Source organism: Protopterus annectens, chromosome 2.part1, assembly GCF_019279795.1.
Source record: "Protopterus annectens isolate FY-2018-M chromosome 2.part1, PAN1.0, whole genome shotgun sequence".
Lineage (NCBI taxonomy): Eukaryota > Metazoa > Chordata > Ceratodontiformes > Protopteridae > Protopterus > Protopterus annectens.
The window spans coordinates 873,535,569-873,561,785 of NC_056729.1; the positions used below are offsets into that span (position 1 = coordinate 873,535,569).

A 26,217-nucleotide genomic window follows, 5' to 3' on the forward strand; every position below is an offset into this window, starting at 1 on the left:
TTGACAAGGAGTGTGGTTGGGAATCCAAAGTCTTGGGCCCCCATATGGTTACAGTGGGACTGAGATCCCCACCCATAGGCAGTCACCACTGCAACTTTATGGCCCCAACTGTGGCTGTGCTGGGGGCTGGACAGAAGGGGCGGCCTGCCCCTCGAGGTGCACTAGGCAGCACTCAATCTGGCACAGCTGCCCTCCAAACACAGATCGAAGGGTGCTACGCACCAAACCCCGGACCTGACTGCAGGTGACAGCCTCCTGTTCATGCCCACTCCCAGGGGGGACAGGCCCCATCCCCTGTGGCAGTTCCACCCGAAGGTGGTGCAGGACCATCAGACAAGGGAGATACCAGACATGCCCTGTGCCATGGCCAGATGAGATGGGACAGGTGGATCTCCTGGGATCTGCCTTCCCAAATGAGCTATGGTGTTGAAAGTTTACAACATATGTTGTTTAGTCATGAACAACATATTTCAGGATTGGTTATAACAGCATGCATGGGTGTTCCAGTTAACTGCATAAAACAGATTTGAAACAGTTGCATAGCAAACAGAACACATGCATAAATCAAACAACAGTATGCATCATAACTGCATGCCAATAACATTGACAGCAACAGGCCACCAACGATGGTATTTGAGCAAGATATGTTAACATCCAAGCAATTAAACATTTTAACAATAATGTAACACAAGTCCCAACATTAGGGTTGGAACACAACATGCCAGTAGTATATGAGTAATAATTACTGATGCAAATGAGGGGTGGGATGAGAGACAGAAAATTCATTAACAACTGTTTATGCTTCTATTTTTCACAACAGTACTGCTTAATACTCTATAGGTCTGCCCTCACTTTACATCTACCTATGTCCATAGCATCTGTAGTACAAACATGCCTATTAAACTGTCAACCTGGAATAGTATGAGGCAAACTGTGACAATTTTGGGTACATGACTAGAGGGGACTCGTACATGTCATGGTTACATATCTGGCACAGTAGGGGTACCCTGAACTGCTATGTGGGTGTGCTACTGGCATACGTCAACTGGTTTCCTATCTGTGTCCAGGATTATTTGCAGCAGTGACTACTAGCCATGACAGCATGACACTTAAGAGATATGTATCAGGAACATACCTCTCAACCTTTTAGAGCATGACATCTGGACAAGGCCATACATAAGAATGGGAGAAAGGCCAATAAATATGGACAATGTTTAGATATTGCTCTTACAAACTTAGAAAGTTTATAAAATAACAGGTTTTGCATTTGCATTGCTTTTCTGATGGCTATGACATCTGACACTTGTATGTCAATCATTATTTTCTAACTTTAATCTATAATGGTTTGCCACTGATTTCCTATGGCACCACTAATTTATGTAAAATGGACCAACAATCTGAGACAAATATCTGGACATTCAGTGAATATCTGTACAGCTGAGAGGTATGATTTGGGAAGAGTGCATATTTTATGTACCTACCCTGCTGTCATTTGCAGACATGTAGTGGGACAATTGAACAGTTCCACACAGGTTATTAGTATACCCTTCATACAGCTACTGGCAACATTTACTTACCTGTAAAACCTGTGGGGAAAGTATCTGTTAACACTACCTGACTGTTTTTTACATTTATTCCTGATTCCTTGTGTGCAGATATGCAAACATCTTAGTACCACTCCCTGGATTCAAACTTTGTCTGGGTGTGCAAAGCTAACAACTAAGCTATTTCGCATCACACTAAGCTACTGGGGAACTGCTGCTTCTTGTTTCACTGGTTTCTGCCTAATGGTCTCTTGGTTAGACAGTCTGAACTTGTAATCCTGTGATGCATGCATGACATATAGATATTGTACTGTTACTGCTAAAATTAAAGTGTCAGTTTTTGATGAATGTTTTTTAAAAAAATGGCTTTTGACTAAAGAGTCTTTACATATTTTGAAATTCAACACTTTGTATCCATATGGTCTTAATGAAGAGCTTAATTAAAAATATTTGATTTAATTGTTTAATTAATTAATTGCTTAATTGAACACACTATATGAGGCAAGTTTTTTTTATGTGTTTTTACTCCTTGAAGGCTTGGGTGGAGAGCCGAGACGTTAGAGCTGTGCTTATTTTAATAAAATATTGGTGGAATCACTGGCTGGTTGTTTTCATTTGCAGTTTTGGTCTGTGGTTTTTATATTTATTCTATGGCCAGTGATCCACAATACAACTTGCCTTGTGTGTTCCGAGAAACCATAGGGAATGGTTCTCAGATGTCTTTGGACAATTTTTTGAATAATTCTTCGGATAGGAATACATCCTCTCATGCAGTAAATACAAATGTGCCTAATATGCCTAATCCTTGTATTTCTTGGGAAAGATAGGAACAAGAGAGGAACCAGCGCTGTTACAATCCTTTTGAGAATGTAGGAAGGAGATTGCCTTTGTCTCTACCACAAGAAAGTAAGTCTTTATTTGAACAATTGGATAAACTTATGTGGAAAGAAACGGCTACCTTCTTTAATTTAATGGGGTTGCAAAAATATCTGGACTTAGACATTACACCCAGAGGGCTTAGAGTATGTAAATATCCGACTCTGCCCTTTGATTTACAGAATGCAAATGATATGCAGTTCCATAAACGTTGGGTATCAGCAGCACATAAGTGCACCCTCGAATGGGTAAATATTCTAATAGATCATGATAGGGTTAAGCAAAAAGAACTTAAAGAACAAATTAAACAGATTTGCGATAGCCTTTCATCAGGTACTCATGAATCTGTACTTGATACGTATCTAAATGATATTAACTCAAAACTTAAGAACTATGAGGGGGAATTAGTGGATAGAAAGAAATGAAAGCTTTTAAGAGACTTATGTGACTACGAAAACGGGAAGGCGTTTATTTCCAGGGCCAATAGGAAGAAATCTCGCAATCATGTGAGATTCCAAAAGCTGGATAACGGTTCCTGGGCACATGATTTCTCCTTTTCTGCTTCGGATGGATTTTATACATCCTGTGATGATGAATATGATAACTTAGAAGATTATCCTGCATTGCCTACAGCGCAACAACCAGAACGACATCTCCAGACCTTTTGGAGCGAGCCCTCTTATTCCCGTGGGGGCAGACAAGGCACCAAACATGTCCGTGAAGCACAAGGACAATTATAGAGAGACTATTACCCACAGAGGGGGTATAAATGAGGTAAAAGATCCAATTATACCTCCAGTTAGAAATAATTATATAATTAATCTTTCTGGACATGTTTTTACAGACTATGAATACTCAGTTCTTAATCAAGGCTTAAAATTTGTTCCTACGGTAGTGCCTCATATTCATGACATTAAATGTGATGTATTCAGGTTTAGCAGAAAACTAAACTTAAAGTATTTTTTTTAGGAATACCTCTGTAAAGAACGAACCTATAGATAAAATTGAAAATATAAGTAATTCTGATGATTTTGTCACTTGTGAGTCAGACTCTTCTTTTAATGCCTATTGTAGGTTAGATACCAGTAATGTACATGTTAAAAGTATGTTTATACCTCCTTATTCCAATGAAGAAGTAATGCATTTTTCAAATATGTTAAATTTTGCACTTCAGGATGATTTTATAAAATTTAAGAAAATCAGAGGGTATATTGAATATAACTTATCTATGATGGAATGGAAAGCTCTTAAAACACTAAGTAAAATGGATAATGTTATATTCAAATCCTCAGATAAAGGAAATAAATTATTTATAATGCACTATACTCAGTATTTCTCTATGTGTATGGAACACTTGAATGATAATCAAACTTATGAAATTATAGATATGTCAGTTTATAATCAAGTTCTGGAAGAATATCATGAACTTTTATTTAAAGGTAATAGACTTGGATATTTCACAGATTCAGACATTAAGAATAAATTTAATATAAGAGATAGTAAAATGGCACATTTTTATTGTCTTCCTAAGGTGCATAAAGATTTGAACAAACCACCAGGAAGGCCTATAGTGGCTGGTTGTGATTATTTCACACATGCCTTAGGTGTTTTTTTGCATCACTATTTGAGTCCTGTAGTATTTAAACTTCCTTCTTATATTAGAGATGTATTTGATCTCATACATAAAATGAGTGATATACAATGGAATAGTGATATGTATTTTTTTACAATAGATGTTAAGAGCCTATATACTAGGATAAGTCATGCCTTTGGTTTAGAGGCAGTTCGATTTTTTCTAGGAACTTCTCCAGTTACAGAATACATTGTGGATCTTATCCATTTCTGTCTTACTAATAATTTCTTTGAGTTTAATAATTCTCTGTTTAGAAAGAAATAGGGTACAGCTATGGGGGCTGCTTTTGCCCCCATGTATGCTAATCTTAGTATGGGACTTTTTAATTAGAATATATTTATAAAAGTACATTTTTTTGTCAGTATGTTGTTAAATATTTCTGTTATATTGATGATTTGATTTTTATTGTTCAGGGTGGGGATGATTTGGTTGAACAATTTGTTCAATCTTTACATCTTAATAGATTTCACTTACAATTTGATGGATTAATAGTAGGTAAATGCATTCCTTTTTTGGATGCAGAATTAAGTATAATAGATGGGAAAATTTTACATACTACTGTCCACAGAAAGTTTGATCAGGGTACACAGTTTGTACATAGGGATAGTTGTCATCCTACACATACTTTAGAAGCACTTCCCTATGGTGAGATGCTGAGGGTATCTAGATTATGTAATAATATTAGAGATTTAAAAAGAGAACTACAAGTAACTGTGGATATGTTTGAGAAAAGGGACTATGATAAGAATTTAATAGAAAGAAGCTGGAAGAGGCTATGTTCTGGCTTCGTTGCAAATAATACATATCATAATTCATATATTATGGCCCCACATAAAATGGTTCTAATAGAACCTGTTGAATCTATTTATTTTGTTTCTACATTTGGGTGTTTTAGTTTTGAAATTTCCCAGGTAATAAAATACTTTTGAACTATATGAGTTCCTTGAAAAATGTTTCTTCTTGGTTAAATGCTAAATTAGGCATTTCCTATACAAGGGTAGAAACATACATAATTTTATTGTCAAAGGAAAGTTTAGCCCCCAGATGTTAGAATTAATTTAAACATACTTTCACTGGGCACATTCTTGCTGTAAAAAATGCAAGGCTTGCAAATATGTAATAAATAAATTTGACTATATTAATAATATTCCATTTCATACATGGTGCCCGTGCAATTTGCTTTATATTGGTGAAACTAAAAGGGCCTTTAAGGTTAGAATGCTTGAGCATATTAGAGATATTAATAATAAGAAACAGGAAAGTTCTATAGCTACCCATTTTGAATGTTTCCATAATAGTAACAGTGAAGGTTTACAGGGTACTGTTTTGGAGAAAATTAAAGTGCCAGTATTTCATGAATGTATTTTAAAAAAACGGCTTTTGACTAAAGAGTCTTTATATATTTTGAAATTCAACACTTTATATCCATATGGTCTTAATGAAGAGCTTAATTGGAAATATTTGATTTAATTGTTTAATTAATTAATTGCTTAATTGAACACACTATATGAGGCAAGTTTTTTTGATGTGTTTTTACTCCTTGAAAGCTTGTGAGGAGAGCCGAGACATTAGAGCTGTGCTTATTTTAATAAAATATTGGTGGTATTACTGGCTGGTTGTTTTCGTTTGCAGTTTTGGTCTGTGGTTTTTATAGATATTGCACTGTGCACTACTCCTTTGGATTACTGCAACCTGGAAAGCAAAGGTTAACACAAGGCAATGCTGCATGGTACACACATTGATATATTACATATTACTATTCAGGGTTCAGAGCTTAGTGCAGTATATATTTCACATTTAATTTATATCTCGTTTTACAGCTACACCATCTACAGTTTTTCCTAACAGCTTGTTCACAGATGAACCTCAGCCATATTTGCTGTGAAGAACCTGTTTACATTCTATATATGTCTACAACAACATACCAGAATAAACACAAAAGTTTTTTAAGGGTCTTTATTGTACTTCAATATTCGTCAGTCATACTTTTTATTAATTCAGTTCAGACAGCAACAGTATACCTACTAGCAGTAAGCAATGTTCTCCTTAGCTATTTTAGCAATATACTACAAAATAGATTTGTACTCACCAGCCTGTCGATGCAACCTCAGCAGTCTGTCACAGTGGGCTGCGATGTTCACAGCCCTCTCTGCTGCAGCTGTAGGGGAGACAAACACATATAATTCATATCCGTCTATCACATTCTCACACTAGTATTTGGTACAAACTACTTGATAGTGATACTTACATATTACTGGAGCATTCTGGTCCCATCCATCTTGGATACACTGGTCCACGAGTGCCCCCTACCTATGTTTTAGGTTGGCATAGTGGTGCCGTACCTGCTCACCAGTCCTGGGGATGCCAGTAACACTGGTGAGGTCACATGCAAGATGGTCCCAGGCCTCTGCTTTGTATTGGCAGCCCTGGTACTGGCCCTGCAGCAGTCTCTCTTTATGGTTTTTAACTAGGAGTCCAACCATAATCCTGGACTCTAGAATGCTCCAGCATTGCTTCCGAAAGCACACTCCCTCTCCTACACCAGCCATTGTATCTGCACAGATAGACTATAACAGAATATGGCTGTATTCCTGCCTGCACTGTTTAAATAGTGCAATATTCCCATCCTTTGCTGTCATTGGACCATTTTGAAAAGGTAAAGCTCTGCTAAGCAGTGCACAAATCTGCTAAGCCAGTTTTAACACTGCTTAAAGGAGAAGTTGATCAGTGTTTAACAGTGAGCAAATCCACTTAGCTAAGCTACCTGCTGCTTTGTATTCACGTCTTAGCAATGGTTATACCTGCTAAGCATGGCTGAGCATTGCTAACCATTGCTCACTTTTAACTTTTTAAATATATCAGAAGACTAACTTCATTTATTAAGTATATATGATGTACTTTACATGACATCCCTCTATGTGCTTTCTTTACATTGGAGAGGGGTGTGACTATACTGTATGGGACACTTGTATATACATGGGTGGTTTCACATGTTATATGCACTCACACTTACATTGTGCAATAGCTACACTACCCTGGTTAACATAAAACAGTTACTATATAATTTAAGTTTAAAAAAATAATTTTAACACTGCTTTCCCATATAAAAATAACTTGCCTATCTTGGCACTCAAACTATGAATGCCTGCATGTAAAGCCAGGACTCTAACCACTACACTATCTCAGTTTGGAAATTGTACCTGTATATTTGCATTTATCTCCTATGGGATGTTTAAGCTATGGTAAGCAGAGGGCCATAACACGCACACCTGCTTAGTTATGCTTAAACATTCCTTAGCCTAGAAAGAAATATATAATATTATTATTATATTATTATGCTATATAGTTAGTATTCTGGTGTTCTGACAAGTCACTGAGGACTGCAGTCAGGAAATAATTACATACATTTGGCTTTCTGGCTTCTGTCCTTCAAAGATTCCTGCTAATACATATCCTGTTTTCTATCAACTTTCTAAGTGTGTAACGGCAATATTTCAGAAGTGTCCCTATTTTTAGTGTTTTGTCCCCCCATTATTTGTGCCTTTGTCCACATGGACTGCTGTCAGTGGATATTGGCATGCATTTGCTTTCAGACTCCTATCCTTCGATAATTCATGCTAATGCATGACCTGTTTTCTATCAACTTTCTATGTTTGTGAGGGCTATATATATATGATGTGTCCCTTTTCAGGGCTTTATCTCCCATTATTTGTGCCTTTGTACACATTTCCTGCTTTAGCAGGTTAATGCAGGGGATGTGTCATTGAACCTGTCACACACCCCTGCATTGCTGTGTCCATGGACACTGAAATGATCATTTATTTCATTTCAGTGTCCATGCACACTGAAATACTGACATAATATTAAAGAAATTATATATTATGCCAGATCATGGAACTTTCTGAGTGCAGGGGAAGTGTTCAGTGTCCGTGCACTTGCTGAACACACCCCCTGCACTTGTTCATGGTCCATGTTCGTGTAGGTTAAACAGCAGTGTGCCTTCATGAATATGCAAGGCACGCTGCTGTGCTACACGACATGAACAACTCCGTGCAGGAATAGCAGTATTCCTGCATGTATTTTATTGAATCTCAGGGGAGTATTTAAATTTTACTTCCAGGGCAGGAAAATATGATTCAGTATGACCTAATGGATTGAGATGGAAAACTAGGGATTTTGTGGGATTAATTTCATAGTTTGAAACTTTTGAGAAGCTGTTAACTGAGTCTAGAATTTTACTCAAGTCAGTGTTAGGGAGTCCGAAATATAAGTTTAAATCATCATCAAAGGCTGTTAGTGCAAGTTTGTTATTAAAAAGTTCTGAAATTTGATGGTACATTCTTTGGGTTATAAGTAAAAATAGAGGTTCTATATATAAGTTAAAGAGGTATGAAGATAGCAGACACACTTTTCTGGTCCCATTTAGAGTTTTTATTGGATTTGAATTTGTTTTATTAATGTATAGAATTGTGTAAGTGCTCTCATGTCAAATTTTTATTATATTTATAAATTCTTGTGTATTTCAAAATAGGGCCGTATAGAAAATAAAAAGTTTAAGTTTACTTTGTCAAAGGCTTTACATGCATCTAAACCAAGGGCATAGATAGGGGTTTTATTTTGTTTGGATAGCAAATCATCATGTCTAAGGTTACTGTGTTATCACATGTCTGCCTACCATTCATAGGATCATAGGAAGTTACTAGGCTACTGGCCATGAGGCTCTTACAAGCTTAATCAAGAATTTAGCCAGAGTTCTGACAAGTCAGCACCCAGTGCCCCTGTCCAGCAGGGACATAGGTGGAATCCTAGGGGTGTATTTTCTGTTCCCCATTCAGTTATTCAGGTAGCACTTAAAAAGGCTTAATGAGGTATTCTGTTTGATGTGGAGAAGAAGTCTATTCCACAAAAGGTGGAGTCTCTGGGACACATATCTGTCCCATCAAGTCCTACTGATGTCACACATACAGGTGACTCGAGTGGAGCTTGACTTGCTGATATGCAGCAGTCCCATCAAGGCAGAGATTGCATTGTATGCCAGAAAGAGGTCACCTCTGAGAAGTCTGTATGAGACTGAGTAGAGGGACAGGGCTTTTAGCCTATCTCAGCTGCTGCGTGTGCTTTGTGAAGTACATGCAGAAACAGGCACTGTACTCAAAAATATGTCTTATAAGGGAAGAATACAGGGGTGTTATGACCTCTTTGTGCCTGGATGAGATACCCTTCCTAATGAGATGGGCCATGTAGAAAGCTTTCCATACAGTGGAGGTAATATGGTGTCCAAAATTCAGTTTGCTATCAACCTGGGTGCACCCCCTCATGACTGATTTCATACTTAGGTCATTGTTATTAATGTGATAATTTGTGGGGATGTCACTTTTGAGGCCATGTTTCTGGCAGCAGTCATTTGTTTGCATAAGACCAGCTTGGAGGATGTCCACATAACTAGGGGAATTAATTACAGCTTTCAGTCAAATGTAAACTTGGTCAGCCATAGCCCACTGGTTTTGACCTGCACCTCAGAAAAGTATATCCCAAACAACAGAGGCTCCAAGACCAATCCTTGGGGTACACCACTCATTACAGTCTATTGCTTGAGGTGGCTTTCCCTGTTTTGATTAGGTGGGTTCTATCAGTGATGCAGTTTGCTAGTCATTTGGTAACATACAGCTTGAAGTCTAGTTGAGAAAGTTTATCTATTTTACCCTTTTGGGGTATAATATCGAAAGCCTTGGCCAGGTCAAGGTAGGTGGTGTGCATCATCATTCCCTCATCCTTGGCTTTGATGACTCTGTCAAAGAACTTGACCAAATTTAACAGGCAAGACCTCCCCTTGATGAAACCAAACTTTGTGGGATCAAGTGTTTGAAGGTTGCAAATGTCTTTGTTAATGAAGTCCATGATATTCCATTCCATGGCCTTGCAGACCAGGCTAGTTAGGCTGATGGGTCTATAATTTCCTGGATTGGTGGACATTCTACCCTTGTGTAAACAGATGGCAGTGGCTGTCCTCCAGTCAGCTGGGATCAAGCTGGTACTCAGGCTTTGGTTGAATAGGGTGCCTTTTGGCACTGCAAGCTCCTGCCTGAGTTCATGTAGGATGAAGCAAGCCTGAGATGTTATCAGGTCCCATGGATGCTATATTTTTGCCTTTGAGAGGGCAGTGATGACTTTCTCCCTAGAGATAAGGGGATGGGAGCAGGAGCTGGGGATGTCCTGATTTACTGATGGGAAGGACAGAGGGGTGAAGTTTTCACTGAACCTGTCTTCTAGCAAGTTGGTTATATCTACAGTGTTTATGTGTGTGGTGTCCTTGACCACCAGTTCTGAGCAGATCTGAGTGCTTTCTTTTAGATTGCGGACATAAGTGAAGAAGGCTTTATAATTGTCTTCAGCAGATGTGGCCACTTTGATCTGTAAGTTTGCTTTGCAGGATTTCACTAGTGCTCTTATTTGCTTTTTCAGGCTAAGAAGAGATGGCTTCCAATTAGGCACCTTCTCCTTCTTGGTCCTTGACAGCAATTTTTTCCCTTTTATTATAGAGTTTACTTATTGCAGATGTCCACCAAACAGGTTTACTCTTCCTTGAGGAGAATGATTTTTCCCTGTCAGGTATTCCTTAAACCATGCAGCTATATAAATGCTTGTATAATACTTTGGTGTAGCTTTGAATATTTGTAACAGTTTCAATGGAGGGAGAGGGGGCTGTGAAGCTGCTTATACCATCCCCCCAGGAGGTTGCAACTAGCTATGGAGAAGTTTTTTTCTTTGACCCTAACTGGGGGTGGGGTGGGGAGATTGTAACTTTGAGAGTGACCCTTTTATGGTTGGATCTTGCCAGGGAGGATGACACTGTAGGGATGTTACAGTGGTTACTCACGTAGGTTAATACCAAGCCCAGGATATTATCACCTCTTGTAGGGGTGACAACCAGCTAGTCCAAGGCATTCTCATTGACAAAATCAAGGAATCTCTGGGCATTTGTGTTTTGGTATGAGTAGTTCTTCCAATCTATGGTTGAATAATTAAAGTTGCCCAGGATCAGGGTAAAGGGTTGAATCTTGATAGAAGTGGAGTGGGCATCTTGAATCAAAGTTGGGGGCCTGTACTAGCTATGATTTGAATAGTAATCTTATCAACAGTTAACTGCACTTGGAGTGTCTCCGGTGCATCATAGTGTTTGACCATCCTGGAGGTGTGTATGTCTTTAATATATATTGAAACTCCATTCCTTATGCTTTGCTGCCCACAGTTTGGGGTCTGAATGATGGTAGAATGGCTAACCTGGTATGGTTGGGATGCTCTCCTCAGCTCTGAAACAGGTTTCTGTGACCGCACAAATGTCAGCATATTCCAGGGCTAAAAATGAGTGCAGTGGGTTCAGTTTCATGTTTAGACTCCTAGCATTTAGGAGCATGACCTTTAATTTTCATTTTGATGAAATTTTCATGTTAGTAGTTCTGATCTCATGGCATTACCTAAAAAAGGCACTATAGGGAATTCAAGAGCCTTTGCCAGAAGCCTAAAGCCCAAGGGGGGACAGTTGCAGGCCATTTCTAGCAAGGCATTGTGGACGGTCGATCATGTCTTCCCAGGTTGTCAGAAACTGGATCCCCTTGGAATGATACCAGAAACTAAGACATTTGTTAAAGTCAATCATTTTCTGTTTGTATTGAGGCATCATTCTGGGTGACAGTAGAATGCTGCTTAAAGCTAGGAACATACCTGCCTGGGAAACATATTCAGCAAACTTGATCTTGTCTTTCTTCATATAGCCCAGGGAAGTAAGTCTCAAATCATTCACGCCAACATGGACTAAGACACAGTAATAACAGTACCTGTTGTTGAGAGACTTGAGTGCATGTGCAGTATGGAGGACTCTGGCACCTGACAAACAAGTAGCCATGACTTTTATCTTATCCAGACTGGTGAGGGGCACATCTGAATGTCTCACAATGAAGTCTCCTAAGACTAATATGTTGGGTTTATGGTTTGGCCTTAGTGGCTGTGAGACACAGGTGTGTGGACTATGTGTGATGTGTGGTGTGGTTGGCTATGGAGTTTGCGTGTGTTTTTTCCTCGTAGGCTTCTTTTGTTTGGACATTTTTTTCTTGAGGACCTCTGAGTATGTGGGTTTGTATTGTGTAGGTGTGGGTGTTGTTTGAAGTGTGGTGTTTGTGTTGACAACATTCTCAGTGCCAGATACACTGGCTTGTTAAGGAGAGAGCATAGACTCTAGGTTCTTAATGTAATTGCACCTCTCACAAATTGTGTTCCTAGGTGGTAGAAGCAGAGGGTTGTCAGTGTACATGAGGCAGATGCTACACAGTCTCAGGTTGCCCATATCAACCAGACTGGCAGGAGAAACCGTAGGAGACCATCCATCCATATTTGCCAGAATCTGAAGGAGAGAGGCCAGAGAGAGTTAAGGGGGTAAAGGGTGGAAGTTCTAAGATGAGTACTAAAAGGTGATAATACTAGTACTACTAAGGGAAATATTTGTAGCTGGAATACCTCACAATGGGTTTAAAACAGTGCAGCTGTGGTGCACTGGTGCATGATGTGCAAACAAGCCCAACCCAGCTCAAACGTGGGGTTTAAATACGACAAAAAAAGACGACTCTAGTAACACAGAATTCTAGCCAATTCTGTTAGCTCATGTTTTCTTTACCAGTCAGCTTGTGCCAGACAAAGTCCAGGCAGCTGTGCTACTCTCACTAGCAGAGAAGATAGGCCCTTACCAACATAAGATAGCTGCCAGAAACACAGAAGGCAAACACAAGATGGCTGTCAGAAACACTGAAGGCAAAAACAAGTAGCTCTGGATGCAGCAAACCTGTTTTCAAACTATGCTACTCATTTTAAGGGTTAAGAACACAGTAAAACTCACACCACTTACAGACAAAAACAGAACTTACAGTATAAAAAATGCAGTTAAACATTAATGAAATGTAGTTAAACAGTAATGAATTGCAGTAAATACCAATTAAATACAGTTACACAGTAATGAAATACAGTTAGTCAGGAAATTGCTTTAAAACAGTGAAAATGTGATAATTTAGCCATAAGGCACAGATTCAGACTGTCCAGGTGATATTTTTGTTTGGTAATAGTCTGTTTGCAAGCAATACAGCTAGATCTTTGACGTCTAGATTTCTGAAAGAAATTGGTCTGTAGTTTCCTGGATTTTTGTTATCAGATTTTCCTTTAGGTGTAAAGATTGTCTTTGAGTTATTTAAATATAGATCTGTAATGCCATATTCTCTTATATAGCTATAGATTTTCAGTAAATGTTTTGGTATTTTTTTTCCAAAGGGTTTATAAAACTCAGCAGTATAAACATCAGGTCCAGGAGCTTTAGTTGTTTTCAGACTATTTATTACTGAAAGGATTTATTGTTGCATGAAAGGTGCTGTAAGTAGATCCTTCTGTGTTTGATTTATCTTTGGCAAGTTTAGATTCTTTAGGAAATTCTCTCTTTCTCTAATTCCATATATTTAGCTTTTGTGGGCCATATAGTTTTGTATATAAATCTTAAAAAATTTTAATAATTTCTTGATTAGAGTTATATGTGTTCCCTTGGTATTCAATTTCTGTTATCGTATGGGCACTTTTGCTAACATTTATTATTCTCGTCTGTAATTTTGAAGGAGTTTATGCTCATTTTGAGTACCTTGCTAAGATTTTCATTTCTGTGAAACAAAATTGTTCTGTATGCATTATATATAATTCTTTTTGCAAGTTATTCAAAGTTCATCCAGTACTTTGTTTTTTTCTTTTTGATTGGATCTTCTATTTTGATTATTTTTTCTTTCAGTTTTGTCTCTTTTCTTTATATGCTTTCTTAGAATATGATTTTTTTTTAAACCAAATTCCCCTAACCCTTGCTTTATTTGCTGCTCATTGAATATCATAGGGAATATCTGCAGTGTTAAGTCATGCTTAAGTTGGTCTAATATTTTGTTAATTTCCTATATTATATCCTTTTTTCTGTAGTACAGCTTATACCCTTTGTTTTTAGGCTTAGATCACTAGGCCATCTTATCTTATCTTCTCTTCTGTATGCGTCACCTCTCCTTCTAAACAACAACAAGTCCAATCTAAATAAACTTACCACCTGTTATAATCACATTGCCAGATTTGCCACAGGCCTCCCTTTCAGGACACATCACTGCATTAACCTAACTCAGCTTATATAACCAACTGATCATGGCCCACAAAATCATTTACACCCCTGATAACACTCCCTCATTCAAACCCCTAATTACCCTGTATAACAATCCAAGACCACTTCAACAAGGTGCTCATCCAGACTTATAAAACCAACAACCAAGCGGAGACCCTCTCATGTCAAATTCCTAGGGTAAGGCCTGAAACTTATTACCCTGAGATAACCTCAATTTCTTCCTTGCAACACTTCAAAACCAAGCTCAAACTATACTTGGGCTCCAAACGGTCTTGCTACTGTACTAAGCCTGGCTAATTCTTACACTAATACATAATCTGATGCTCACGTCCTTTCATCTAACTAATAATCTCTTAGGATAGTATACATATAGTTCCTATAACTATATAATTAATGTCTTTTGCTGACTTCTTGTTGAAAATGTTATTCTGTTGCAATTTGTATTTCTTACATTTTCAGGCAACCCAAACGTTTGTACTTTTCTGCCTTTTATGTTTTAAATGTACTACTAAATGGATATATATCCAGTCGGACTATCCCAGTTAACAAATGTAAAATAAATAAATAAAATAAAATAAATAATAAATAAATAAATAATTGTAATCTTTGAGTGGTTCCAAAAAAAAAACCTAGGTTCTGTATAATAGTTTATCTCCACCATAAAGAATATTTCCAATATCAGAAAAAGTCTAATCTAGACCATGATTTATAACATTGGGAGTAGTATGTCAATTTTATCGCATATGGGTTATTACTTCAGTAGCAATGTGGGTTGAATAAGTTAAAATCTATTTTTAACTCATTTATCGCTATGGAGGCCTGGATGTTATAAGTTTTGCTTTTACTTGTTCTACCTGTTATGGAATCAATTATGGGGGCGGTTGGGTAACAGAACCCTTCTCCTTGTATGTGGAAAAGTTTCTGAGACCTGTTGTGAACTTGAACCCTGTTGTCCTTAGAGATTCCAAACAGTTTTTGTTGGATCTATATCAGTGTCTTTCATCATTTGGTGACATTGAGGATGTTATTTTGGTTACTTTTGATATTCAGTCATTGTTCACCATGATTCCGAATGACCTCGGTATTGAATATATACACCAGTATCTTACTCTACATAGTGAATATACCACAACACAAATTGATTTGATTTGTTTATTTTTGGAACTTGTGCTTGAGAATAATGTATTTATTTTTGGAAATTATTTATATCTCCAGAAACATGACATAGCTTTGGGCACGTCTTGTGCCAATAGCTACACCAATATGTTTCTAGCATATTGGGAGAACAATGTATTATTTCCCACTGTTGGTTTTAAGAGACACGTTTTGTTTTACAGACGTTTTGTTGATGATTTGTTTTTATTATGGAATGGTTCTGTGGATAGTCTGTTTCTTTTTTATGAGATGGTTAATAATTTGACTGAATGTCTTAAATTTACTTTTACTTGGTCATTCACACATGTGGAGTTTTTGGACTTATTTATTGATAAATTACCCGGAAATATTATTAATACTGGAGTTTATCAGAAAACTTGTCATAGAAATGCTTTTTTATTCAGGTCCAGCATGCATCCTGGTTATATTTCTAGGAATCTAATTAGGGGCCAAGGGATTAGAGCCTCCAGGTTGAATCCTACTACTACAGGGTTTCTACAAGAGGTTAATAATTTAAGACATAAATTGCTGGCACATGGTTACACCTCGTCTGAGATAGACTCACAATGGTCAGATTTGAATTATTTGAGATCTAATATAGCAGCACCATATTTTGGACCACTTTTTGATTCAGGCAATGTTAATCAACAAAGTCCTGACATGTGTCAGGTTAAGGTCCCTTTGTTTTTTACTAGTGACCATAGTAAAGTCACTAGGTTGTTTAACAATCATTGGTGCATCTTACAAGTAGATCAGGATATTTGTCGGGTAGTGGGTGAAAAACCTACCTTTAGATTCAGGAACTGTAAGAACTTGTACAGATTATTATGGTATGATAGGAATGCGAATTCTATGTCTGCGTCCCTTGGTCTATGCAACCTTGTAATGGTTGCAATTTTTATATGTACATTAATACATCTTCTGTTTTTATACATCCTGACCTACATAAGGAATTTAGGTTCCATGCCCATGCAGATTGTAAAACTGCCCATGTGATTTATTTGGCAGAGTGTTCCCTTTGTCACGCGTTCTATGTTGGTAAAACCAACAGAACTTTACTTGGCAGGATGAGGGAACATCTGTATCATATTAGAAAAGGTTCTTTTCACAATGCCTTATCTAAACGTGTTGGAATTTGATATGTCTCATACTTTTAGTTTTAGGGTCATTGAGACGATACACATTAGTACGAGGCGGGGGTGACATATATACACATACTGAGTATAGCGAAGCACGTTGGATTATTTTGCTTCATGGAGATCGTGGTAAGGGCTTAAATGAAAGGGCATCTATTAAGCCCATTCTAAAGAAAAGGAGATTATTTAAATAAAGTTGCACTATTTAGCTCAAGTCCATAGGTTTAATATGTTTTTATTTATTTTTAGGATCCGATTCATTACCTTTTACACACTTATATTTATTTGTTTTTTATATATCTATATAGTATTTGTGTCATTGACTTATTTATTACAATATTAGTGTAGTTCAGTTTTATATGTAGTTTCTTTTTAAGACATTATTGGTAGTGGCTTGAGTAATTAATTGTTAAACCTTTATTGGTTACACCTGTTATGAGTGCATTTAAATAGTTTGTGTTTTTGTAGTTGCTGTCTGGTCTGATGAAGCTAAAGCAGTGGAAGCGCTTACCTTGTCAACCACAATAAAGGAGCTCTGTTTTTTATATTAATATTTCTGCCTTTTTTATGTCCTCTGAGTGACTGTTGCTTGAGGAGACTACAGCGTGTATTATTTGGATTGTGAACTTAGGATTCTGATATATGCCAGGTTCCTCCATTTGCTCATTTTTACCCTTTTTTATTACGTTTGAATAGTTTTTGAGCAACGGAGGATTTATCACCCAGTGACCACCTAGTTATTGCTTTTTTCTTTTCTTTATATGCTTTTTTAAAATATGATTTTTTTTTAAACAAAATTGCCCTAATCCTTGCTTTACTTGCTGCCCATTGAATATCATAGGGAATATCTGCAGTGTTAAGTCATGCTTAAGTTGGTCTAATATTTTGTTAATTTCCTATATTATATCCTTTTTTCTGTAGTACAGCTTATACCCTTTGTTTTTAGGCTTAGATCACTAGGCCATCTTATTTTAATTGTAATCTTTGAGTGGTTCCAAAAATAAAAACCTAGGTTCTGTATAATAGTTTATCTCCACCATAAAGAATATTTCCGATATCAGAAAAAAGTCTAATCTAGACCACAATTTATAACATTGGGAGTAGTATGTCAATTTTCTTGCATATGGGTTATTACTCCAGTAGCAATGTGGGTTGAATAAGTTAAAATCTATTTTTAACTCATTTATCGCTATGGAGGCCTGGATGTTATAAGTTTTGCTTTTACTTGTTCTACCTGTTATGGAATCAATTATTGCATTCCAGTCACCTCCTATTATATAGTAGTAGTTTGGAAATCAATGTGGGATGTTTTAAACTTCCATGCTAAAATCTTGTTGTTTCTCACATGAACTATACAGGCTCAAGAAAAGAAGTGGTTTCTGTAGACTAGAGCTTTTATTTGAAAAATAGTACCATCTTTCATTTATATCAGAGTCATGATGTGTAATCATTTCTTTGAATGAGTTTTTTAATTAAAATTGCAACCCCCTTACTGTTTGTTTCATTGCCGGATGCCATTATTGTTTTTATCCATTTTTTTCTACCTATCTTTCACTCAGTCTTCCTTTAACATATGTTTTTCTTATATAAATATAACATTTAAATCTGAATTAAAAGCTAAGTGCATAAATACATTCTTTTTCCTTTTGTCTTGTATCCCTTTCAGATTTCATGAGTCAATTATCCACATCCCTTTTTCTTACCGTTTTTCCCTTAATGTTAATTTGTTTTGTTGTCTTCACCTTATGTTCATATACATGATTTGTTTATATATTGTAAGAATTTCTCTATTCATGCAGCACTTAACTCTTCCAGTTCTATTCCTGTGCCTACCCACAAAATTACCATGTCCGGAAGAGGTTAACTGTTTACCACCAAGAGGTGTTTTTTTTTGCAAATTAGAATTTGACATTTTATGATATGCCTATTTAATATTTTTTTCAAAACCTTTATATTACAAAAAACAATAACTAGGTACACTAAGATTAGTATATCCTGCCTGACTCACCTTTACTGACCCATGACTCCATATTTAGAAGCATCGCCCAAATTATATAACCTTCATTTTAAACTGCACTTAACTTTAATTGGCCTTATTTAATAGTCTATCCTGCTTTTGTACTTTTGTATTTCTTTATTTTTCACTGACTTAAAAGTTTGCAATATACTGTTTTTTGACTTGCATTTTTCAGGTGATAATAGTACACCAAAAAAAAGTAGTCACAATGGAGCCAACCCATGCTTCACATTTAAAAAAGTTAATATACGTACTATGTTGATTCTTGATCACTACTTGAAACAACAATCATAGACCAAAAGCATTTTGCAAGACTTTAGTACTTTGCCTAGATGTCTAGTAAGACTGGCCATATCAATCTATTTTTAGATGCAACAAAATAGTAATAATCTTATCAAGACGCATTTCATAATAAAAACAAAGGTGTTTTGTAGAGGTTTAACAATATGCAAGCAAGCATCAAATCACTTGTTTCCAAGTGCTCTAACAACAAGAAATATAACCTTTCAAGACAGCTGTATTACCTTTAAGATTTGATGCATATCAAAGAAATTCTTTTCCTGACATTTAAATTTAACACAAAAAACATTTTAGATTTCTTTGGAAATACTTCTATCAACCAGCATAAGGAACATAATATATGAAATTATACTATTGCTCTTCTTGATAAGAAATGAGTTGGAGCATGCTTGCTTATTTGAAAATGAGATCCTGTCATGTTTTCCCTTATTTTGAGGTTGTGTGCTACAATTTGGTTCCTTTATTTAATGGAGCTCCCAATTTCAGTTTGAGAATGAGAGATAATTGGTGACACTAATAACACAACGTAGTTCATATGTTTCTTGTATATTTGTAAAAGTAATAGTATAAGAGGCATTATAGCATTCTTTTTCCAATGACTGATCTACAGTCTAAAATTATTTATTATAGAATTTACTGGAGTTACAAGGGTTAAGGAGCATTTACTTTAACCATACTTAAATCCCTTTTGACATAATTGTAATAGCTTGATTCTTAGACAAAAGCCATTATTACACCAGCCATTACAATTTTTGTTTTCTATATGACTGTGACTTATACCATATTAATGCTTCTCAGATACTTGTCAAGAGCATACTTTTGCCAGCTAAAAGAAAATTGAATAATACAGCTCTTACCTTGTTATTCTCTTCTATGTGACAAAATATGCTATGTTACAGCTCTTTTATTAATTCAGAGCTTCGTACCTCATACAACAATGCACATTTTTACCCTCCAAAAGTTATATATATATATATATATATATATATATATATATATATATATATATATATATATATACCATCTGAGTGATCTTACCAACAGTATAATTTGTTCCTTCAAAGATCATGGTCTCTTAAAGAAAAAAGCATCTATATTGTTTAGCAGTCTGAAGGGGTAGTCTGTATATGGTTGAAACTTGGCAATTAGTCCATAACTGTTATGTTTTCATGAACAAGAAAATGTTCTCATTTGCCAAACTTCATACTTTATTCTTCTTTTCATCCAATAATTCTTTTTAATATTTCTGGAATTGATTATTGTTTTAGAAACTCTGGCTGCTGAACTTAACCAAAATCTGTTGAAAACTAGAGACATTATTTGTTCTTTTGCCATCAGGGTATTTAACTGGGTATTTGACATCTTTAGCTATAAATAGTTCAGCTAGAAAGAGAAGGAAGAGATTGGACTGTTTTATCACAAATGTCCGTGTAGGCAACTGGTTACTTTTACAATATAACGTAGCACACAATTCATCCCTTTTTTGGTTCCCCCTTAATCTTAGGAAACATAATGTCCCATATGTATTTTTTTCTTATTTAATTATTTTAAAACTGTCCCTTTGCTTACCAAATCTTCCCATTGATTTTTTTCAGTTATAAAATCTGGTAGTTCATTTAGGATTTTCATAAACAGTGCTTTTGCTTCTTTGGCAGATTTGATCATGTGGTTAACATCCTTATGTTGGAAGGTTAATAGATTTGGATACCTCATTTCGAACTTCATTTTTTTGCTATTAAATAAGCACAGAATGAAGATAGTTGTTGTCTTTGCAGTTTTATTTGGAAAGGTAAGTTCTGTGCAAATGATATTTTGCATCTATTCCCTGAAATATATATTTTTTCTTTGCTGCCATTAAAATTTTATAAACATTTTGATAATTAAGAAATTTAGCATCAGTTTGTCTTGGTTTGCATTTTGTGAAGAACTTCGTGTGTTCTTTCGATCACCATCTCACCAGCTTCTGAATAGTTTTCTAAAAGGTGGCCCATGACTTGTTTTGCTGTTTCTATTAGTTATACGTATTCATATTTTTCTGGGATAACTCAAATTAGTATATTGTTCTTCCTACTTCTTGTCTCAAATCAGTGATTTTCTGTTGCATCTCATGGATCTTCTTGGTATTTGTCTAATTTTCTTTTTGAATTTGGTCTATTTTTATTTTGTTTTCAAATATTTTAGCCTCTGTTTTTCTAATCGAGAAGCTATTTGAGTTAATGTGTTTCCAAACTCTAAAAGTTGGTCCAAAACATTTTGAATGGCTATTTGGAGAGGTAGTAATGCAGATTTTAGGTCATCTATGTTGGATGTTTACTCAGCTTTAGATTTTGCAGAGAGTTTCAGGTTCTCCTTTTGTTTTGTGGCTCTTTGCTTTTTAAGTATAGTTTTTTTTTTTCAGGTGTAACCACTTGCACGTATTAGTTTTATCCATTTGTGCTTCCATTATTTCAGTTTTGCTTGTCATTTTGGGTTGCTTGGCCTCCCCTTCTTTTTTCCTTTCCTTCTGTTTGACTGTATCAGGCCGCTATCATGAATTCATGCTGACATAGTTTGGTTAGAAGAAAGTTTATTTAATATTTCTCATAGTACTCAATTTACCTCTTCACTGGAGGTGTTGTTTTGATTGTCGATGTGTTATTTATCAAAGAGAAAGTTTTCAAACCTTACTTTCATGGCTTTTGGCAGTTTTATTTGTTGTTTTTGCGGAGCCGAGTTGTTAAGCTGCTCACCGGAACATCACCATCTTGGAACCCCCATGATATTCAACATCTTAAATCACCAGCACTGTTTTATATATATATATATATATATATATATATATATATATATATATATATATATAGGTAAGGTTAATGTATACAGCACAGTTCATTAAGCAATAATATTGCAATGAAGAGGGAAAAGTAGTAGCAGTACAGTATGAAAAGTAGTAGAGTAAAATTAGCAATATTGTAAGAAACTTGGAAGGGGAAGTCTTGAGTAATGCGAAAATAAGAAAAATGCAGACAAGACAGACTTTGTAAAAGTGGATGTACAAGCAAAGTATGGAGTGTTAAATACACAATTTCATTGTTAAGTTATGTAAAGGACATAGATTGTACTTACCACAGAGGCAAACAAAAAATAGTGATAATGTAGAAATGGTGGTGTCTGTTAAAGTCTTTTGTCAAACAATGACACTGATCGTCTTCCCTGGCAAGTTATGAATAAATAAGAACTAAATATTTAAATTAAATATGAATAAATGGTGTTTAAATAATAAATTCCAAAGGGGAAACATCAATTTTCTTCTCCTGCTAAATAGTCCCTAGATTTTACTTCCACAGGCTATAACTTTAAAGCAGTTGGCTGTTCTTCTCTTACCACTGATAGTCTCCCAACCACTCCAGTGTTTTGGACTCCTGGCTCTGCCCGCTACACTCATTCCACTCCCCTACCCTACCCCCATTACCACCCACCCGATATCAATTACATTTATACTTACAGACCACACCTATCATCATCCCAATCTCCCAATTACCTCTCACACCACCCTTCACATCCCATAGAGAGACACTCCACTCACACTCCACTCAACCAATACCAGTTCACCTGTACTAAAACATCCAACCCACAGACTCCACCCTTACACTCACCCCACTCTCTCTCTAATGCCTAACAACATGAACTGCATACAACAACCCCTACTACCAAAAGCTGTACTCCACTCATTAACAATTTTCTCTCTTTTCTTACTTTCCTTCCTCTCCTCTTACCACACCCAACTTCATATCACTGCCCCAGCCAATGGCAAACTGAGGTTATATCCAATACCTTAAAACTAAACAACTTCCCAATATCACCCTGTGACATTAAGTCCACCCGACTTTCTTTTACTTACACAAAATACTAACTGTCAAAGCTAACCCTTACTCCCCTGTAAAACAAACTAATATAATATACAAACTATCTAAACTCTACCTTTACCTACTCACAAAACTCACCTGCTGCGGTGACATGCACCCCAACCCAGGACCTATTGCATCAACCAGCACTAACCCAGTTCAGATAAATCCCCATTACCACAGGCCTACTTCATCTCTCCTCTTACTTAACATAAATGCAAGAAGTACAATTAACAAAATTCAAAACCTACATGCCCTACTAGCTCTATATAAGCCAGAAATAACAGTACCAACAGAAACTTGGCTTAAACCAGAACACCACAATAATGAAATTATACCTCCAGGCTATAATATTATATGCACAGATAGACTAGAGGAAAAGGGAGGTGGTGTAGCAATATTATTCCAAAATCACCTCACTTTAGAACAATTGGATTACAACTGCAATGTAGTTAAACACATAGAACTAATTTTTGCCAAACTAAAACTTAACTCCAACAAACACATAATTATTGCAGGTTGCTATATCCCACCAGGCAATGACATTACAATTATGGCAGCCTACTTAACTGGATCTCTAACTCCTTGCCACAAGAAACCATACTACTAGGAGACTTTAACATTGACTGGCTTAACTGCTCTAACCATAATCCATCCACCCACATTAACCTCCATGGATTTACCCAAATTATATATACCCCAACCAGAACAGACAAAACTTCCAAACATGAGTCCATCCTAGACTGGATACTATCTGACCCCACTCTACCACAGCAATCAGGATGTCTCCCTGATAGTCTAAGTGACCATCAACCAACCTTCCTAATTAGAAATAGACCCCCAACACATTAACCAACCCATCCTCAGAGTCATTTGCAATAAAAAGACCTTTATATCTACTACCTTCATAAATGCACTAAAAAACTCCTATTGGAGCCCCCTAAAACAACTTCTTCTAGATGAAGCCGTAAATTACTTTAACTCTACCTTCCTAAAAATCTTAAATAATCATGCTCCTGCCTGAACCATAAGAATAAAAACAAATTATGGCTTATGGCTAACTAAAGATACCAAAATTACAATGAAAGAAAGAGATAAAGCTTGGACCCAAGATCATAAAAGCAAAACTACCAATAACAGGCAGATATATTTAGAACTCCGTAATAAGGCTAAAAAAAAAAATTAAATTAGATAAAATCAGCTACTACAAAACCATGCAAGACAAACATGTTCACAACCTTAAAAAATTCTGGGCCTTAATAAATGATATAATGCATCCAGGAAAAGCCTCCAATCCAACCCCAGTGCTACCAAACAACCAGGACAACATTCACACTCAATTTAACAAATTATTTACCAAAACAGTTCAAACTCTTGCACAAACCCAAAACACTACTAGCTGCCCTACAACAGCATGTTCCCCTACTCAAGCAAATACAAAACAAAATAATGCTACATACAGCTTTTCCCTACACCCTGTATCCACAAAAGTGATCCTTAAACTCCTACAAAAACTCAAACTAACCACACTAGCAGCTGACAACCTACCTGTAGATTTCCTTCAAATAGCAGCAGAAGCAATAGTCTATCCTGTATCCATCCTCATAAATAGATCACTAGCAGAAATCAAGGCACCCACCTTATGGAAAACATCACATATTATTCCACTACACAAAGGAGATAAATCCTTAGAACTCACTAACTATTGCCCTATTGCAATCCTATCACCTTTATCAAAAATATTAGAAAGAGTTGTCCACTACTAGCTACTGCATTGCCTCCTAGAATACAACCTACTTTCCAAATCTCAGCATGGCTTCAGGCCCTCACACAGCACCACCAGAGCACTGCTATCATTCACTGATATAGTTAACCACCATAGAAACAAGGGACTATTTGTATCTTCCATATTCTTAGACTTATCAAAAGCCTTTGACATGGTAAACCACAGCTTTCTACTTCAAACTCTTTCTAACCCAAATTTAAGCTCCTCCTCTATATCTTGGTTCACTAGCTACTTATCAGACTGGCAGCAAGCTGTCCTTTGGCTAGACCAGCTGGCCCCTCTACTACCAGTATCCACAGGAGTCTATCCTAGGCCCACTGCTGTTCTCACTATTTACCAACCAGATCTCTTCTTCCTCACCCATCACATCCATCGTACAATATGCAGATGACACAACCCTTATATCTGCTGCCCCCACCTTAACAGAACTCCAATCCCTAACCTAAAATAGCTTTACTCTAGCCAAAACATGGTTCACCAACATTAAACGTATTCTTAATCCCAAAAAAACAAAACTAATTATTTTCAGTCCCAGGCAACCCCCTCCCCTAAACAATAATTTTTCCATTAAATCTAAGGACAACATCCAAATCACTCCTACTACCCACACTAAACTGTTAGGTGATGAAATAGACAATAACTTAAAATTTGACATCCATATAGCTCAAACCATCAAGAAAGTAAACAAAAAGCTAGGGCTCCTCTACAGGAATAAACAGTTTATGACCAAGCAAACCAAAGCAACCATCGCTAGGACACATCTCTTATCCATCCTTCTCTATACCTCCCCTGTCCTTACAAATCTCCGCCAAAATGATCTAAACAAAATGGAATCTTGTTACAACAAGATTGCCAAGTTTGCTACTGATGGCTCTTACAGATCACACCACTGTTTGCCCTTAAGCAGCTAACTGGCTTGAACTGCCTCAACTACTTCACTCAATCAACTCTCAATAGCTCATAAGCTCTACTACCTTACAGAAAATACCCCAGCACTCCAGCATCTAATCCAATCTCACACTTCAATGAGAACCTTGTGCTCCAGTTGCAAAAAACCTCATAAATGTCATTAAACATAAAAATGATGGTAAAGGTCTTTTTGCTTGCACTATTGCCAGGACCTTGGACTCACTACCAAGCCAAATAACTCTGACTTCATTTAATACTCAATTCAAAAAGCTCCTTAAAACCCACTAATTGAATAACTGGCTTTGCCCATGCTACTCTCCTGGTTAACTCTCACCAGTATACTGTTCTAATAATATAACTTAGGGACTACACCTTATATTTTCCCTGGAAATTCTGATGAACAGTTCCCAAATAGCTGAATATTAGATAATTAACCATTACTAAAAAAGGGGGGTTGCTGTCTTAATGCTGAATATTATGTTCTTCATTTTTCTTAATAACTTGTAAAACTGCACATTACAGTATAGAAAGTTAGACATTGCAATTGTATTTATTAGATGTCTATAGCTGTTTATGTAGCCATCTAGAGCTGTTTATGTCTGTACAATTTTCCTTGTATGTAAGGTTCTTGGAGCTTTTCTCCACAAGCCTCCACTTCCTATGTGTTTATTAGTTGTCTAGAGCTGTTTATGCGTGTAAAATTTTGCTGTATGTAGTGTTCTTGGAGCTTTTCTCCCCGGGCCTTCACTGAAAATGGATCTGTGTCCAGTCGGACTTTCCCGGTTAACAAATGT

The 26,217-nt window shown here is 36.4% G+C and overlaps 1 protein-coding gene across 1 annotated transcript in view; it reads left to right on the forward strand.

The window, feature by feature from the left end:
- Nucleotides 1-26,217, forward strand: part of WDR17 (WD repeat domain 17) — a 1,021,977-nt gene that overhangs the window by 638,396 nt on the left and 357,364 nt on the right. The window lies entirely within an intron of this gene.